Source organism: Phascolarctos cinereus, unplaced genomic scaffold (assembly GCF_003287225.1).
Source record: "Phascolarctos cinereus isolate Bilbo 61053 unplaced genomic scaffold, phaCin_HiC Scaffold_1;HRSCAF=81, whole genome shotgun sequence".
NCBI classification, from domain to species: Eukaryota; Metazoa; Chordata; class Mammalia; order Diprotodontia; family Phascolarctidae; genus Phascolarctos; species Phascolarctos cinereus.
In genome coordinates, this window is record NW_027555514.1 from 83,654,365 (window position 1) to 83,673,770 (window position 19,406).

The window sequence follows — 19,406 nt, forward strand, 5'->3', positions numbered from 1 at the left end:
CTTTTATCTCCCCATAAAGACTGATGCTACCCATGCTGAGCACACACAATAGATGTTCAACAAAGATTTTCTGAGACTTGATTTACAAACCCAATTCAACTCAACCAGCATTTATTAAATGCCGACTATGCACTAGGTGTCCCATATACAGAAATAAAACAAACAGTCCTTGCCCTCAAGCAGTTTGATTCTACTTAGAGAACATAATATATCCTTGTATAGGTAATTTCAAGAGGAAGAAGAGCAGCAGCAGCCTTAGAAAAAGAACAGGAATCAAGGAAAGTCCCAGAGGTGGACATCTGAGCCTGGGCTTTGAAGGAAACTATATGATCAAAAGTTATTGATGATCATGACAATGATTTTCTGTATTCTCAGGAAGAAAATGAAGCAAGGTAGGTAGGTTCTGAAATAGAATGTTAAACTGTGGACATTAATGGAAGTTTTTGCTGTTCAGTTGTTTTTCAGTCATATCTGACTCTTTTTTTTTTTGGTGAGGTAATTGGGGTTAAGTGACTTGCCCAAGGTCATACAGCTAGTAAGTGTCAAGTGTCTGAGGCCAGATTTGAACTCAGGTCCTCCTGACTCCAGGGCCGGAGCATTATCTACTGTGTCACCTAACTGCCCCATGTCTGACTCTTCATGACCCCATTTGGGATTTTCTTGGCAAAGATACTGGAATGGTTTGCCATTTCCATCTCCAGTTCATTTTACACATAAGGAAACAGAGACAAACAGTGTTAAATGACTTGCCCAGGGTCACATAGCTAGGAAGTATCTGAGGCTAGATTTGAACTCAAGAAGATGACTGCAGACCTGGTACTCTAATCATTGCACCACCTAGCTGCCACTAATGAAAGTAACATGCCCATTATTCCATCTTAATTGAAGCAACATGCCATTGCTGGTTAGGGCTTGTCTTCCCCGTGGCTAGCATTGCTTTATGAGGCTAGCTTCAGCATTTTCTAGTTTACATCAGTGAAGCACCAGACTTAACTTCCTGAGGGGCATGTCAAACCTTTAGGGAAAGGAAAAGCAGAGGTACAGTTAAGACAGAGATCTTTCATAATTAAGGACTTGATTTTTAAATCTCCTGCTGCCCCAGGACTGCCCATGCTCCCTTATATCATCCATCCATCCATCCATTCAGCATGAATTTATTAGAAGCTTGATATGTGTCATGCACTGTCACTAGGTGATTAGGTTACAAAGAAAAGCAAAAACAGTCCTTGCTGTCAAGGAGCTTATATCCTAGTATGGGGGAAAATATATACACAAGTAAGTAAAGGTAAACTAAACATAATATATGCATACATATAATTTATTATATATACATTACAGATTATGTGCATGTATATAAATAATGCGTATTTATGTGTTTATTTATATATTACATGTGGATACATGTAATATGCATATAATATGATAATAGCTAATATTTTTTGAGTACTTTAAGATTCACAAAGCATTTTACAAATACTATCCTATTTAAACCTCACTACTCTGAGAGGTAGGTGGTATTATTATTCTTATTTTACAGATGATGAAACCGAGGAAGACAGAGGTTAAGTGATTTGCCCAAGGTCACACAGTTAATCAGTGTCTGAGGCCAGATTGGAATTCAGGTCTTCCTAATGCCAAATCCACTGCTCCACTTAGTAATATTGGGGATTGGAGGAGTCTAACAATTAGGATTCAGGAGAGGTTTCATATAGGAGTCATTCCTTTAATTAAACCTTAAAGGAAGCTGCAGGCTTCAAGAGGATGATGTAAGGAGGGAGTGCATTCTAGGAAGAGGGAATGGCTTCTAGAAAAGCTCTTTGTCCGGCAGTCAGCAAATTTCTGATCTACAGAGCAAGACAACTGGATTCTCATCTACCAGCGACATGCAGTGTAACCTCAGGCAAGTCATAATCTTTCCAGGCCTCATCCTCCCCCCTCTCTAAAATGATCAGATCTAAAACAAAGTCACCACTGCAACCAAATACACGTCCACATGGACACGTACTTTCCTGAACCAAAGGGTCATTGAAGACTCTTTTCGTAATGAAATACAACACACCAAACCAATGGGCTTTCTTTCAAAAAAAAAAAAGGGAGAAAAGAGAAATCATAAAGTGAGATGAAGATACATACAGGGAAAATATCGATCCTTCTGGTTGAAGTAGGAAGTTAAGAAGGAGAAAGATTCAGTTCTCACTTCAACATCTTGATAATGAGTATTTTCCTCTCAAATGCACATTGTCAATAGACATCAGCAAAAGGAAAAAGTTATAAGAATATAAAGAGAAAATACTATTTTATAACATTCTAATAAAATAGTGTTGTGAACATAGTAGGCACTCAACAAATGTTCCTTGATAGTTATGGGATGAAAATGAGATCTAGAGTGGTATCTAGGACAGTCCTCTCTCTAGTAATGCTAAAACACAGGCATTTTTATATGTAGAATCCAAACATCTTTTCGTTTGTATTAATAAATTATTGATTTCATTATATTATTAATATTAATAATTATCATTATCATTAATTAATAAATTTTACTAATTAATAATAAACTTGCCTGCTTTAATGTGTTTTGCAAAAGTATGGTTCTAGTAGATTGATTTTTACAAATGGAAGACCAAGATACAAAGATTTGGTAGGCTGGCCTACAAGCTCAGGTAATTCCCTTTTTTCAGGGACTGGCATATTGTAAAATGTTTTGTCCTCATGTCCCAATGACTCCTTCATGGATAGCTGATGAAATTATGGGTCCACTGAAGAAGAACCACGACAAGAAATTTTTGCACTAGGCCCAGAAGGCCAGAGGCGCCAACTCAGTCTCTGCCTTGGTCAAAGACAGGAGTGAACAGGGCAGAATTCACCAGCAGCCCGTCCTACAGGGCGGGGGAGAACAAGCAAGTTAACTACCAGCTTCCTATTTTAAATAATTCTTCTTGCTAACCAGGTAGCAAGCTCTTTTGTTTCTAGCTGTTGTTGGACTACAAGGACTTTCAGTGCCTTCTGTGTTCAGTGCCCTGAAGAATGCCCCAGTTGCCCCGCCCAAACCACAGTTATATATTAATGATAGCTAACATTTATATAGCACTTACTGTGTGCCGGGTACTGTACTAAGTGCTTGGCAAGCATCATTTTATTTGATGGTAAGAGAACATAAAGAAAGAGCATTTATTCTTTTTCTCTGAAATTAGTCTATAAAGTCACTGAATCTTAGACTTGAATAAGACCTTAGAGTCAGTAAGCCAGCCTCCCACTAAGTAAAGAAATCTCTTCTTCAGTGATGCTTGAACTCTTTCAGGGACAGGAAACTACCACTTTGATATGAACCCATTTAAATTGTCAAGACAGCCCTAGTCATTAGAAAGGTCATTTGGATATTAGGCTATATACCTGCCTTCCTGTAAGTTGTACTCCTTGGTCCAAGGTCTGCCCTGTGGAGAAATACACAATGAAGTCTATTCCCTTTCTAATATGAAAGCTAGCCCTTCAAATATTTTAAGACAGAAATCATGTCTGCACTGAATCTTTTCTTCTCCCAGCTAATCATCTCCAGATTCCTTAATTATTCCTCATAGCTATAGTCAGTGCCAAACAGTGGATAGAAAGCTTGTCTCAGAGTTAGGAAGACAGATTCAGATTCTGCCTTTGACACATATTAGCTGTGTGACCCTGAACAAGTCACTTGCCCTCACAAGCCCAGATGATTCCCTCGGACTATAAGTCACAGGGCAGGGCCTGCTCCACATTGGTGGAGAGACTGTCCTCACTAGGAGTTCCCTAGACCAATGAAATCACAGAATGGGGGGGGGGGCAAGAACACTAAACTCTTCTGAAGGCACTCAAGTTTATCAATGACTTTTCTTAATGTGTCACCAACATAACATTCCCAATACTGTCTAGACAATAAGGAATACAATGGGACTAATTCTTACTCTGATCTGGATATGTTAGTTGTACAAATGTAACCTAAATAGCAACAGCTCCTTTAGCTTCCACATCACACATTTGTTTCCTGTCAAGCTTGAGGTCAGCAAAAACCTATGTGAGCCCTGCCTTTATCAATGTCTTCTGTCTATTGGTGGCTAGGGATGGAAACAGAGAGGGGAAACAGAGCTCTATGAATTTATAACATTTGGAAAAACCAAAAGAATAATAAGCAAGGGCAAACCACCCTAAAATGAATGACTTTCCCTATGCGTCCTTCTTTAGAAAGGAGCAGGGGAGGAGTGGGAGGGAATAAACCCACCATTTTTTCTTTCACAATCCCACTATCCCCTCAGGTATTAATTCCCTGCTTCCCCACGTATCAGTAGTTTCTTTCTTCAATATTTCAACAGAATTGTGATCTCCTTAATGAAATACAGTATTATTCATTTATTTATCAAATATTTATTGACACTTTCCTGCACAGGGCTGTGCTAGTCTCTGTGAGGAAGAAGCATAAGATACAATCTCTGTCCTTAAATAGCTCAAGCTTTGATAAACCAACCTTGGCCTTCACAGCCACCTCCACTCCAATGCTCAAGCTCTTACCACACACATATACACTCTTCCCCACCCCACCCTCTCTCCCTTTCTAGCTCCCCTTTCATAGAGGTCTTCCTTCACCAGAATGTAGGCTCTCTGAAGGCGGAGACTGTCTTGCCTGCTAGTACTTGTACCACCAATGCTTAGCCCAAGGCCTGGCACACAGTACGTGCTTCATAAATGCTATAACTATCTATCTATTTCCACTTTCATATCTGTGTCTCATTTGATCCTCAGGAAAATCCCTTGAGGTAGGTAGTACAAATATTACAAGCCTCATCTTACAGATTAGGACACTGAAGCTTTATTACTCTCATTTTTACAAAGGATGAAACAAAGAGATTAAGCAATTTACCAGTAGTCACAAGAATCCAGCCAAGCCAAGAATCCAACCCAAGTTTTTTTTTTTAATTTCCAAGATTAGTTTTCTCTCTCTACTTGACAGTAACAATGCAAACCAGCATCTGAAGGGTGCGGACAATAAGTGCTATAGGCTTTCAGAGGAAACTTGAGTGATCAGGGCAGAATTCACAAAAGGAGTGAGGTTTGAATGGGAATTTAAAGGATGGTAGGTAAAGAGGAGGAGGAGGGCATTCCAGGTGGCGGGCACAGCTTGAGCAAAGATATTTTCTCTTACCCACTAACTGAGACAACTGAATGAATGCAGAGGGGGAAATGAGGAGAACTGGAAAGTGAGATATTGGGCGCTCTTTTTTTTTTTTTTTTGCATTTGACAAAGTGCTTTCCTGCATCTGTGCTTGGCCCCCTGTCTCATTTAGATGTCTCCTTTCAGCCTTTAGGGCAGGGATGGTGTCATTCTTTCAGCTGCTGAGAGTTCCCAGCTCACCATGGGTGTTCCCTAATTTGCTTTCTTAAATTGCAGCCTTTGTCTGAGGGTGGCCAGACGGTCCATTTTTGTGGGCTTAGCCTGCTTTTCAGTACAATAAAAACTCGATTAACCAGAGCCTACTGAAACAGAACCCTCCAATGGTGGGAATGTTTTCAATGTTCACTTTTAGGAGAAAGAACTGAATCATAAAAAAGCAAGCAAATATCTCCGTACCACATAGGCAGGCATCACTGCAAAGACAGCCCCGCTTCCCAGTCTTCTCAGCTCCATCACGACCCTTCCAGAAACCCTGGGAGCCCACTTTGGGCACCCCTCCCTGTTTTCTCTCATGTTGCTCAAGGATGGCAGGCAGACAGGCATCCATTTTGCAAAGGTTAATTGCTGATGGTTTTAACTGAGTAGTCCTCACATTACCCGTGTCTAATTCGTTATAATATTATATGAACAACCTGATGAGCTGGCAACTGCATGAAGGTTTAATTAAGTTGAGAACAGGGCTAAGTCGAATACAATTTAAGATCTGGCTTCCCTGTGCCAAGTGCCATCCTGAGGCAACGTGATATGTAGCTGGCCAGCCTCACCATTTTGGGTCATTATTTGGAGGTAAAGAGAGATTACAAATGGAATGTGACCTCAAATGAACTAAAGAAATCTTGTCCTGAGACCAGTGTGCGTGGTGGGTAATCTTGAGAAACAACAGCTTGATCCTTCAGACCTCTGCCAAGACAGTGACCAGGAGTATAAGAGATTAATCCAGGACCTAGTATTTTATTGTCTATAATGAAATAACAATGTCAGCACCTGCCGACTTTGCTGAGAATGAAAAGACGTTGATAATGGCTAATCTGTTCATAATAACTAAAATATTTTGTCTGCTTGTTTTCCCTTATGTTTACATAGTACCTGGGAGCCAGACAAGCTACCTCAGGTTCAAAGTACTCTGTGGATCAGCACCATAGCCCCCATCAATGGATTTATTTTTACCAACCAACCAGAAGACACATTAGTTCAAAACAAAAGAGATTTAATCAAAGATTATAGCAAATGAAGTAGCAAAAAAAGAATCTCACTCATTCTAAAGTTATACTCCCTCCTAGGTTAGCAAAACAACATCAGGGGAGAGAATACACATAAAGAACACACAGAACCTGGGAACGAACATGAGTGAAAGGGCGCACACACACACAGGCACGTGTATAACCAGGGTATGTACACAGCAGAGGCGGCTAACACTACAGCACTGCCGAGATCCCCTAGTAATGTCTTTGAGCTGCTCTTTGCTGTTCTCTCTGAGGAATGTTGCAGCCTTTCTGGGGATCCACGGTCTATCACAGCATCTCTGCTAGGTAGCTCTACTCTTGTCATGGTTTCAAGCTGCTCATTACTTTACGTGCTGACCATCTGCTGTTCTCTGCTTCCATCTACTGGAATGCAGCGGCTAAAAAGTCTGTCCTTGTCAGGGAGAGCTACACACAATGAGTAAAGAGAATTAGCAACCAAGAAGCAGGTTAGAGAGGAAGAAGGAGAACCAGACAAGTATCACAGAAGCCAAGAAAGAATATCAAGAATGAACGAAGGGATGTTCGGGAGTGTCGAATGCCACAAAAACACTAAAAACTAAAAAAGCCCAGTGCTAAGAGTTAAGCAGTGAGTGGAGGGTAAAGAAGTGAAGGCAGTAAGACGACTCTTTCTAGAAGTTTGAATAGAAGAGAAACAGGAAGATGGCTTAAGGGAGTGGCAAGATCAAGGGAAGGTTTTCAGGAAAGGGAAAAACCAAAACAATTTTTAAGCTGAGGAAAAAATCCAGTAAGTGGAAGATATTCAAGATGAATAAAAGTGAAAATGAAGACTGATGGAGCTCAATTCCAGAGGAGAATGGAGTTGGGATCATGGCACAAAAGATGATCTTGGTAAAGAAGAGGGCCTCCTCAGTCTCTGAAACCAAAGGGAAGGAGAAGCTGATTGAAGATAGATTTTGTTATGCACAGGAAGGAATGCAAGGGAGTTCATGTTATACGGCCTTGATCTTTGCAGGACTGCAAGATCCACTGTTAAATGGATATTGGAACACTAATACATTGTTGGTGGAGTTGTGAACTGATCCAACCATTCTGGAGAGCAATTTGGAACTATGCTCAAAGGGCTATAAAACTATCCATACCCTTTGACCCAGCAATAACACTTCTAGATCTGTATCCCAAACAGATCATAAAAATGGGGAAAAAACCCACATGTACAAAAATATTTATAGAAGCTCTTTTTATTGTGGCCAAGAATTGGAACTTGAAGGGATGCCCATCAACTGGGGAATGGCTGAACAAGTTGTGGTATATGAATGTAATAGAATATTACTGTGCTATAGCTTCTTAGCAATGTAAGAATCTAAGATAACTCCAAAAGACTCACGATGGAAAATGCTATCCATACCCAGAAAAAAAAAAAACTATGGCGTCTGAATGCAGATGGAAGCATACTATTTGCTCTCTTTTTTTTGTTTGTTTCTTCTTTCTTGTGGTTCCTCCCATTGGTTCTAAGTCTTCTTTACAACATGACTAATATGAAAATATGTTTAATATGAATATATATATGTAAGGCCTATGTCAGACTGCATGCCACCTTGGGGTGGGGGAAGGGGAGGGGGAGGGAGAAAATTTGGAACTCAAAATCTTATGGAAGAGAATGTTGAAAACTAAAAATAAATAATAAATAACTTTTTTTAAAAAAGAGAAAAAAGAATAACAGGGTAGAATAGAGTTGGAAGCTTGAAGAGAAAGAAGATTTGCAATACTTTGGCAGTATGATAGGGAGTTGGAAATGAATGAAAGGGCTGCTGGACCCTTATAATCTTTTCACTGGACCATGCTGTTCTATCTAAGACCTTCCTGCATAAATGAACTTTATTCAGATTTGGGGTGGATGAGAACACCGGAGGAGCACATTCTATCCCATTCCCTAGCCAGAGATATGCTATACAACCTGCCCATAATGTCCCAGCCTGGAGTCCAGTTTTCTACTCTTATACTGATCAATCTAAAGAAATCGATACTAGGAACCTGGTCTCTGGCCTTGCAGAATATAGGACAGTAAAGTTATTCCAGGTCCATTTAGTGCCAAAAGCTCTAGAATCTTAAATCTAAAGAGGACCTAAGAAACAACTGAATCCAATACTCTCTTTTATAATTAAGAAGTTGAAATCTAGGAAGGTATATTGTTCAAGGCCATATATACAGCTAATTAGCAGTATAGTAGAAACTAATATGAGGAAAATATGATTCTTTTTTTTTCCATTCTGCTTTCAAATGTGATTTTCAACATCACTTCAACAATGCAGTGAGGAGAAAACGCACCGCAACGTGACAGACATTTATTAAGTGCTTACGATGTGCCAAGCACTGTGCTGGACACTGGGATCACAAAGATGAAAAATGACAAGGCCAGGGGCAGCTAGGTGGCACAGTGGATGGAGCACCAGCCTTGAAGTCAGGAGGACCTGAGTTCAAATCTGGCCTCAGACCAAACACTTGACATTTACTAGTTGTGTGACCCTGGGCGAGTCACTTAACCCCAATTGCCTAAAAAAAAAATGACAAGGCCCCTACCCTCAAAGAATTTCCAACCTAATTGTCTATTATGTGTCTACAAGTAGGCATGATGCAGAGTAGAATGTAAGAGGAGCAAAGCAAACATACAGATAGAAAACCCGGAGAGATCAAGACCATGAAAACACCAAGAAGAGAGAGTGTCTAGGAAGATAAAGTGATAACAGTGTCATGAAGACACATCAAGAAGGATCAGCACTGAGAAAAGGCCATTGGATGTAACAATCATGAGCCTTTGTAATTAATATCCTTGGTAAGTGAATAAATAAAGTGTCTCCTTTATTTGAAGACCACCAGGTCTGAGGAACTCAAACTTCCTACTACATTGAGGATGTTCATATTATGAGGATGACTACCTTCTATCAAGCCTAGTAAGATCTTTTGAGGCCCTGGTTCTTGTCATTCCCCTGGACAGGAATACAAAAAAAAGGATTTAAAAGATTATGTGTTACCCTCATTCTGAGTAAGGCATAGTCTCTGTCCTCAGGCAAATTGCACCATAGTTGGAAAGAAAAGACATATGAATATAGAGGAAAAGAGAATAAGGAAACAAGGAAAGGAATCAAAGCTCCTCTGCTTCATGCCATTCTCAGACGTGGAGATCATAAGAGCCTAGAATTAGAGTCATCACTGCTCCAGTCTATCAGCAAATCTGAACCGAGTGAAGCAAGAGGAGTGAGGGAAGCAGCTCAGGGAACGGTGGCAGCAGAGCTACAAGCGAGGCTCTGTGACAGAACTAGAAAAGTGTAAGGTGGGTCTGCTCGAGGATTTCGAAATGTCCAAGAGACATTGTGGGAATAATGGGAGAGAGAAGACTCTCCAATACTTGAGAGGTCTATGTTTCATAGGTGCAGGAACTTCCTCCACCGAGTGATTATGGCACAGTTAGTAAATGAATAGGTAATGAGAGAGTAGTTTGGGGCTCAGAGAGGTCTAAATGACCTGCTCACGGTCACACAGCTAGTAAGGGTCAGAGGTAGATTGGAACCCAGTTCTTCCTAACTCCAAAGCCCACACTGTGTGTGTGTGACGTAAGATAGAGGAATGTGAAAAGAACATTGGCAACAGAAGATATGTGTCAGATAAATGGTACATACATTAAGTGGCATTACAATTCAGAGAAAAAAGGACCAAGTATTGTGGGGTGGAAAAAAGTACAGAGGATTGTGGGGAGGAAGATGTAGTCATGGAAGCCTTCGAAGACAAGGTAGCACTTGGGCTGGGCCTTGAAGAATAGAGTTATTATGGATAGTTGAGGAAGGAAGGCAAGAAAGGAAAACAGGAAAGAAAGAAGGCAGGAAAAGAGGAAGGTAGGAAAGAAGCAGGAAGGAAGAAGGATGGAAAGCTGGAAGGTAGGCAATAAAGAAGGAAAGGAAGAAGGTAGAAAATGAGGGAGGAAGGGAAGAAGTTAGAGAGGGAGGGAAGGAGCAAAGAAGGGAGGGAAGGAAGGAAGGAGGGAGGGAAGGAAGGAAGGAAGGAAGGAAGGAAGGAAGGAAGGAAGGAAGGAAGGAAGGAAGGAAGGAAGGAAGGAAGGAAGGAAGGAAGGAAGGAAGGAAGGAGGGAAGGAAGGAGAAGGAAGGAGAAGGAGGAGGAAGAGGAGGGAAGGAGGGAAGGAGGGAGGAAGGAAGGAAGGAAGGAAGGAAGAAGGAAGGAAGGAAGAAGGAAGGAAGGAAGGAAGGAAGGAAGGAAGGAAGGAAGGAAGGAAGGAAGGAAGGAAGGAAGGAAGGAAGAAGGGAAGGAAGGAAGGAAATAAGTATTAAGTGCCTACTATGAGCCAAGCACTGTGCTAAGCACTTTACAAATATTATCTCATTTAATCCTCACAACTCTGAGGTAGGTTCTACTCATTTTACTGTTGAGGAAACTGAGGCAGGCAGCAGTTAAAGGACATGCTCTGTATCACACAGCTGGTAAGTGTCTCAGTCTGGATTTGAACTAAGGTCTTCCTGACTCCAGGCCCAGCACTTTATTACTTTATTACTGCCTGGCTGCCTTCTGAGAAGATAGGGGAAGGGGATGGGGGAGGAGGGGGGGACAAAACTGAGCAAAGGCTCCTAGAGGTAGGAAAGTGAATGAGAATTCTAAAGCTTGTAAATCCTATCAGGTGACTTTGCATTTTGCCTCAGCTTCTAAGCAAAGGGTCTCTGCAGAAAGGCCTTTGTATGGCTAGAATCTAAATTCAGGCACCGCTAAATTAACTCGTGAATGTAAATGTTTGGATCCGTTCTCGAGTAAATGTCCAGCCTGTCACCGCCGGGGTGAGGGGAGGGGAGGGAGGGGGCGTCTCTTTACCTGTGCTCAGCCCTGTACTCCACACCTTCTGATTCAGTACCCGCCAAATGGCAGCTTCTCTCTCCTCCAAGGAGAAGGCAATAAACGTTTGCACTAGTTGGTGCCTGGATGGTGATTATAGCACAGCTCTGCCTGATAAGAGCTTGAAACATTTTCAGTAATTACCATTGTCATTCTTTCCTATATTTCGATTACAGGCATCAAACTTGTAGTTCCTCAAATCACATCGCACAGCTGCGGCACAGTGGTGGGAAGGCTAACCTCTCCCTGGTGGTCCCCTTCACATGGCATTGACTGCAAGCTGCCCTGAAACCCCTTCTGGGCTGGGTGCAAGCCATGACTCCAATCCTGGGGGCTTTCAGAACCACACAGAGGTTCCAGGACCAAAATGGGCATGACTGCCGGTCTGAAACAGGAATGCAGGCCTTGTGGGAACTGCCCAGTGTCATTCAAGTGCTATTATGCAGGGAAGACAGGTCAAGGAGTGAAGGAAAACTACAAATACTGGGCTCTTGCTCAATGAGTCACAGGATCATAGACCAGAGCTAGAAGGCCTCCTAGAGGTCATTTTACAGACAAGGAGACTGAGGCCCAGTTCATACGGATAGTCAGTGGAAGCGCCAGGTCCTCTGATTTCAGACCTAGCACTCTTCCCACCACACCCTATTCATTCTGAGCCCTTTAAATCATTGGTGTAATCAGCGCTGTGATCAGCTCACTCTTTTGGCTTCTGCCAACATGGGGGTTGAACTGTTATTGCGGTCAGTGTTTCCTCCAAGGAAGCAGGGAAGGTATTCTCCTACCTCTCCACAGGAGGGATCGATGCCATCTTTCAGCAGAATCGTCTCATAAGGCTGTGCCTGGTGTCAGACCTCGGACCTGACAGGCTGCTGGCCCTTTCAGGAGAGGATACGTTGGGGGCTAGCCAAAAGGTAACACTCCATTCACTCCCTCAGAAACCTGGCTCCATGTGTCCTGCCTAGGACCTGATCCTCCCTTCGACTTTAAAGGCTCCCACCTGATTCTGCTGGTCCTCTATTTGGCTGCTGCACTGGCTTACGAGATTTCGAGCTAGATAAGATCACACAGTTCAGCTAGCCCAGTTCCCTCATTTTACTGATGGAGCTGCTTCGGACCAGACAAGTGTCAATGATTTGCACAATCAGAACAGAAGTAACAGAAGCAGAAATCTCACCCATCTCCTCATTCCAAATCCGACTCAATTTCCCCCACAACATCATGTTCCCAACTCTCTTCCAAGTTTGGTTTTCTTGCACAATTTGCTAAGCCAACCCTCTTAAGCTCTTAGCTCTGTCTTTAGTTGACCTGCTCCAGCATGTGAGGCACTGAGGTTTACTTGGACAGTGTTTCTGGAGTCAGGGCACTCACTGCTCAGCTGCAGGCCAACACCAAGCTGCTGCTGCCCTCTGCTGGCCTGCCTCAATCAGGCACCGCCCCGGCTAACTCTGCCTGTCCCCAAGCCCCCCACCTTGGCTTCCAGACTCCTTCAATATTTCAAGGATCTTGTCCCAGGGATGGGGGCTCCTACTGCTGATACAGATACCAACTTTCAAATACTTCAGCTTTCAAGCTTTGAGAGCTACAATGCCCCGCCCAAAAAAATATTCAACACCCCACCTCTTCCTTTGGGCAGCTAGCCTTCCCAAATTTAGCTTTCCTGGTGCTTAGATGATAGGCATACAATCTATTGCCTGGCACCTACTGAAAGCCTTTCATCAAAGCCTTGGTAGCAGGTGGCAGAGTTTGACTTCCAAAGGCATGGCCTCCATGCTCACCTCCATGACCTGATGAAGCATTAGGAAAAGGACTCTAGTGGAAGGGGTCGATAAAGGCTGAGGGTAAGCTCTCCTATTCCTTATCGTTCCAACTGAAATGATAAGGTTTATAACACACTTTCCTCACAACAATGCTATAAGGAAAGTAACATAAGTATTATCATTCCCATCTTATGGAAGAAGAAACCGAGGTCCAGAGAGATCCTTTGCCATTTATTATCCTGATAATAAATATCAACACCAGGGTTCCCTGGGCAGCATTCCTCCCACTCCCTCATGCTGCCATACTTGACTGTTTTTTTAGAAATGTTACTTCAAGCATTGAATATAACATGGCTACAAGCCCCTGAATAGTCTTCCTTCAAGGATGAGAGTAACTAGACATCAGTGGGCTAAATTGTAAAGCAATAGTCTCTTTCTGCCTATTTTTCTTCCATAGGCAGCAGCCTATGACCCCAGTGCCCTTGCATTTTAAGAATTTGTCCAATGTACTCTGACCAAGGCTTCTTTCTCCATCTATGGGTCCTTCACATGATATTCCAGTTCCTCAAATCCTCTTATGTTCTCCTGGAAGAAGACAGACACAAAAGACTTAGAGAAGACATTAAATGAATCAGGTTATTTTCAAGACTAGAAGGCAGGGCTTCTCAAAAGAAACAAGTATGTGACAGCCTACAGCAGTAAGGATCCCTGAAGTCAGGATGTAGAGTGACTTAGAAGATTAGATGTTTGTATATTTCTATCCATTGAGCCACCTAGCTGCCCCTGAAAAAGGGGCATACATAAAAGAATTACTATGGTCCTGTAAGAAATAGTTTCAAAGAAACTTGGGAAGACCTACAGGAACTGATAGATAGTTAAGTGAGCAGAACCAGAAAAACAATTTATATTATCACAACTACCACCCACAGAACAGGCAAGCAAGCCTATCTGAAGCAGTAAGGCACCCTACGAGAGAGACAGGGGGCAACATGTGTCAGATGGGTCAAGCCATTTTCATCCCCTTGATCACCATCTCTCCTAAGGCTGATGGAGATAGGCTGAGACTCTGGTCCCAAGAGCCTTGGGAACAGCATTGCTTCTAGCCCAGTGCTGTCATCCTGGGAAGCCACACCTGTGGAGATACAGTGTGACAACTGCTCCTTTAGGTGCTACAACTACAGCTACCAAAGAAACATGAGAAGATTGAATTGATCCTGTACCATTTTCTTACTGATCCTATTTACAATTAATTGCTTTTGTCCTGTAACTGCTTAAGTCATGGCTTTTTGTCTCTGAACTTGGTTCAGAAATTCAGCTGGCCTGTAATGGGTTAAGTTTAAAAATCCAACTCTCTTGATAATCATGAATCTATTCTTGCCTCAAGGAATTAGTTAACCTTGGGAATGTGTGTGAACACCAGGGAGTGGGGTCTAACATCTTTACACCAGCAAACTATCCTTCAAAGGAGTCTGGTTTGCTATCCAAAAGTCTAGGCTGCTATCTTGCACCTGGAGTCAAACAATGGGCACTTTTTAGTCTCAGGAGAGGAGAGGGTCAATGCTAGCCCCTATTACCAAATTTACAACCAGTCATATTATTCCCTGTCCCTCAACTCTGAAACGAATCATGCTGCCCTCAACCCTATGATGTCACCTACCTTGTTTTGTACTCCCCAAAACCTATAAAAGGGAAATTGTCCATCTGCTCAGGGTCTTTGGTATAAATGGAGGCAAACCACTGACCCATTTATTTACAGGCAGCATGCTCTTGTTAATAAATGTTATCTTGCTCAGAGAAACATGCCTCAGTTTACCTTTTTGTTAAATTTCTCCCGCGACACAGAGAAAGGAAAATTCTTGCCATCAAAGTCCTTGGCACTGTCAAATTGTTCAGCATCAGAAACTGATATGATTTTGCTAGTGGAAATGATATTAAAGGTGAGACATTACTCACTGCTTTGCCATTATACCCTGAGGACCACGGAACTGTTCCATCTGACTTGCAGCTGAACTCTTTCAAATGTATTGTTGTCTCCTTCACTGGAATGTGAGCTCCCTGAGATAAGGGAAATCTTGCTTTCTATTTGTAACTCCATGCTTAGTACAGTGCTTTATACATAGTGAGTACTTAGCAGATGCTTTATTCATTCACTCAGTATTGTAAAAACAAACTTTGAAAAAACTTAAGAACTCTAATAAACTCAATGATCAACCAGGAGTCCAGAGGATGAGGAAGAGGAAGAATACTCCCCATCACCTGACAATGGGGATATGGACTTAAAATGCACCATGAAAAAATATTTATGGACATGAACAATGTGGGAATTAGTTTTGCTTGACTATGCATATTTGTTATGAGTTTTCTTTTTCTTTTCTTTTTTCCAGTCGTAGAGGGAATTGGAATAAGAAAATAAATGCTTATTAATTGAAAAAAAAAATTTTTCCCAAAAGCACATGAGCACACACAGAGCAATAGCTGTATAGCTGGGTAAAAGCTCCATAAGATCAGATTTGGGTTTTGTCTTTTTTTTTGAGAAAGGGTAGGAGTGATAAGTAGGAATGAGTTGTATAAGTGACCAGGAAGGTAAGGTGACCAGAAACCACACAATGTGAGGATTAGTTGAAGGAACAGGGAATATTTAGCCTGGAATAGAGACAATCATGTCAACATGATTAATATCTTTAAACAGTTAAAGAGTGGAAGAAGGATTTGACATGTTCTGTTTGACCCAGGAGGGTAGAACTAGAACCAGTGCATGGACCATAGCCTTCCCATCATCTACACTTACAAGTCCAAACGAAGGACCTTCACAAGCCAGCTCCAATCTACCTTGTCAGCTTCATCTCCCTTCGCTCCTTTCACATGCACTACCAGACTCCCTCACCACATACTCTTCAATCCTGTGACACTGGCCTCCTTGCTGCTCCTCAAACAAGCCAATCCATCACCCTATTCAGAGAATTTTTTGCTCCACCCCCCATGCATGGAATATTCTTCCTCCTCATCTCCACTTCCTGGCTTCCTTGGCTTCCCTTCAATTTCAGATAAAAGCCCCCCTGCTACAGAAACTTTTCTAGACCTCTCTTAAATCTAGTTTCTTTCTTCTGTTGATTATTTCCAATTTACCCTGTATACAGCTTATGTGTGCATACTTGTTTGCACCCTCCCCCCCCTTTAGATTATGACTTCCTTTAGAACAGGGATTATCTTTTGCTTTTCTATGTATTCCTAGTGCTTAACGCAGTGCCTGTCATATAGTAGATGCTTAAAAAAATGTTTATTGACAGTCTTGGATTAAAGGCACTGTGAAGTTTGGATTCAGTCAAAGGGCTGCACTTGAGAACCTAGAGGACCACATGTGGCCTTGAGAACAAGGATCCCCAACCCTGCTAGACCAATGCATCTCCAGAGACCTTGCTCTGGAAGACTAAACCCTCTCAGTTCTAGAACTCTCACACCGGGAATCACTGGCTGGTGAACGTATCATTTGACTCGCTGTATCTAGTCAACCTCTGCAGTGCTTCACATTCTACCTCAGCTAACGTCTTACCATTCACCCTGCCACCTCTCTCACTTTCATTTTTCCAGCTCTGGATCAAGATCAAATCAATCCTGCCACTGCCAGTGGCAATAAAATTCCCTTAAGGCTCCATTCAGCATGGCTATGACCTCTCAACCCAAAACCCCTCACCCGGCCACTACTTCCTCATGTATATTGTTTTCCCCCATTGGAATGTTGGGCAAAGTTGATCTCACTGTTGTGTCTGTTTCCCTCGAACTTAGAACATAGCTTGGCACATACTAAGCACTTAAATGTTTTTCACTCATTCAAATTGCATAAAAGAACATCTAGGCTTGAATTAAGGAAAAACTTCCTAACAATTAGAGTTGTCAGAAATTGGAACAGGTTCCTTCAAGAGAGAAATAAATTCCTTCTCCTTGGAGGTCTTCAAGCACAGGCTTGATGACCACTTCTTGGTTATGCGATATTGGGTAATCTTTGGGGGTAAGTTTTGAACTCAATGATTGCTGGGTCCTTCCAACTCTCAAAACACTGTAATTCTAATGAGATCTCTAATCCCTTGATCCTTTTTGGTGGTCAAACAAGTCTAATAACCTTTAACTCTGTGTGGTACAATGGGGAAAGGATGGTTCTGGAGCCACAGGACCTTGGTTCAAACCCCACCTGGGGCACTCACTACCTCGGGGAAACCCATTACCTCCCTTGTCTCCGATTTCCTCATTTGCAAAATGAAGGTTTTAGAAAAGATGGCCTCTGATGTCCCTTCCAGTTCTAGAGCTATGTTCCCATTATCCATTCTACCCACCTAGAATGGTATCCAAATCCAGGCTAGTCTGCAAAAACCAACCCAGATCCCATCTCTTTCATTTGCACTTTCACTGACTATTCTCTGCCTATAGCAAACCTCTCCTTTCTCTAAATGCCATTAGTACCTATTGTCTAGATCTATTACCACATGCTATTACTTGTTACTGTCTCCTAACATTTTTCCTTCTGTTATCTTGAGCCCCTGTTGAAATCTTGTACTCTTAACTTCTTAATCTGTCTACCTTACCTCTCCAATACTCACTCCTTTCTCTCTGTCTCTCTGTCTCTCTGTCTCTCTGTCTCCCCATGTTATATATATATATATATATATATATATATATATATATATATAGTGCATATTATATATATTATATATAATGTATGTTATATATATATTTATTATATATTTAGGGAAGAAATTTATTAGTAAATTAGTAAAATTTATTAGTAAACCAAATCCTAAATTTTTTTCAGAGAGAAAAGAAAAATAAAACTGAAAAAAGTACCTTTAGTCCTCCCTTTAAAGTGCAAAATGGTATTTCTGTTTCAGTTTGGCATCCAAAAATTTGCATACATAAATACATCTACATACAAATATACACAGGAAACCCCAGCTGGCTGGTAGGTTTTAAAGGATAATCAACACAACTAAAGATCTGGGGGGTTTTGGGGGGTGGTTAGGATAAACTTTTAAAAGAAAATAAATACTTTAAAAATATTTACTGTAACAAATGTTTTCGTTTCTCTTTTATTTGCATTCTAATGCCATATTTACTCCCATACCACAAGCTTTCATTTTTCTTTAGTTTCTTCTGGGATATCTTTTTCTTTTTAGCAACCTCTCCTCCTGGTTTAGGAACAATTTGTTCCTTTTCAGTAAGTATCATCTCAATATGGCAAGGAGAACTCATGTACGAGTTGATTCGACCATGAGCCCTGTAAATAGCTGTCGAATTTTGGGAGCCTTGTTAACCTGGATATGCTCAATGACAAGAGAATCTACATTCAGACCCTTCAGTTCTTCATTACTCTCTGCATTTTTAAGCATATGCAGCAAGAATTCAACACTTTTTGAACCTGTGTGCAACCCACTGCTTAGCCTGGGCACACCTGCCAACCCTACCACTGTATCACCGGAAGGGAACACATTGTTTCTTCAATGTGACATCTTTCAATTACTTGATAGCTTTTCAGATATGCATGCCCTTGATAGCTTGGGCTGTTTTCGTGAGTGTTCTTGAAGTGGACCCAGAGATATGAACCCCTTTAACTTGCATGATTTTGTGGGGTTCTCTAGATCAAGAGAGTACCTCACCATTTTAATTGTTTGTTTGTTTGTTTTTTGGCTAGGCAATGAGGTTAAGTGACTTGCCCAGGGTCACACAGCTAGTAAGTGTTTTGTGACTGAGGTCAGATTTGAACTCAGGTTCTCCTGAACCCAGGGCCGGTGCTCTATCCACTGCGCCACCCAGCTGCCCCCACCTCACCATTTTAAATGGTTACCTACGACAAGTCAAGGAAAGAGAAGACACAGGGTTTTGTGGTTGTTGATGTTGTTGTTGTTGTTTTCTTTTTGGTGAGGCAATCGGGGTTAAGTGACTTGTCCAGGGTCACACATCTAGTAAGCGTCCAGTGTCTGAGACCAGATTTGAACTGAATCCTCCAAGACTCTATTCACTGCACCACCTAGTTGCCCTTAAAGATCTTTTCTACTAAAACACTGCAGGAAATGTTAACTCTTGAATTCTTATACTGACTAGATTTAAATACGCCTTATTAAAACATCAACGCACCTATAAGTGGAGAGAAAGAGAGAAGTGAGATGAGTAAGTTGTCTTTCTCATCCATTAGACATTAATCTGGAGGCCACCGAATTCTGAAACAATTTCACATCATATACTAAGCACAGCTTGTAAGCCAAAACGTTTTAGAGCTGTTGCTTAGCAACAGTAGATTTAGCAAAGACAGATATCACACATTTGTCTAATAAGCCTTTTATTACACTGTGGCTCAAAAATCCCATGCTAGAG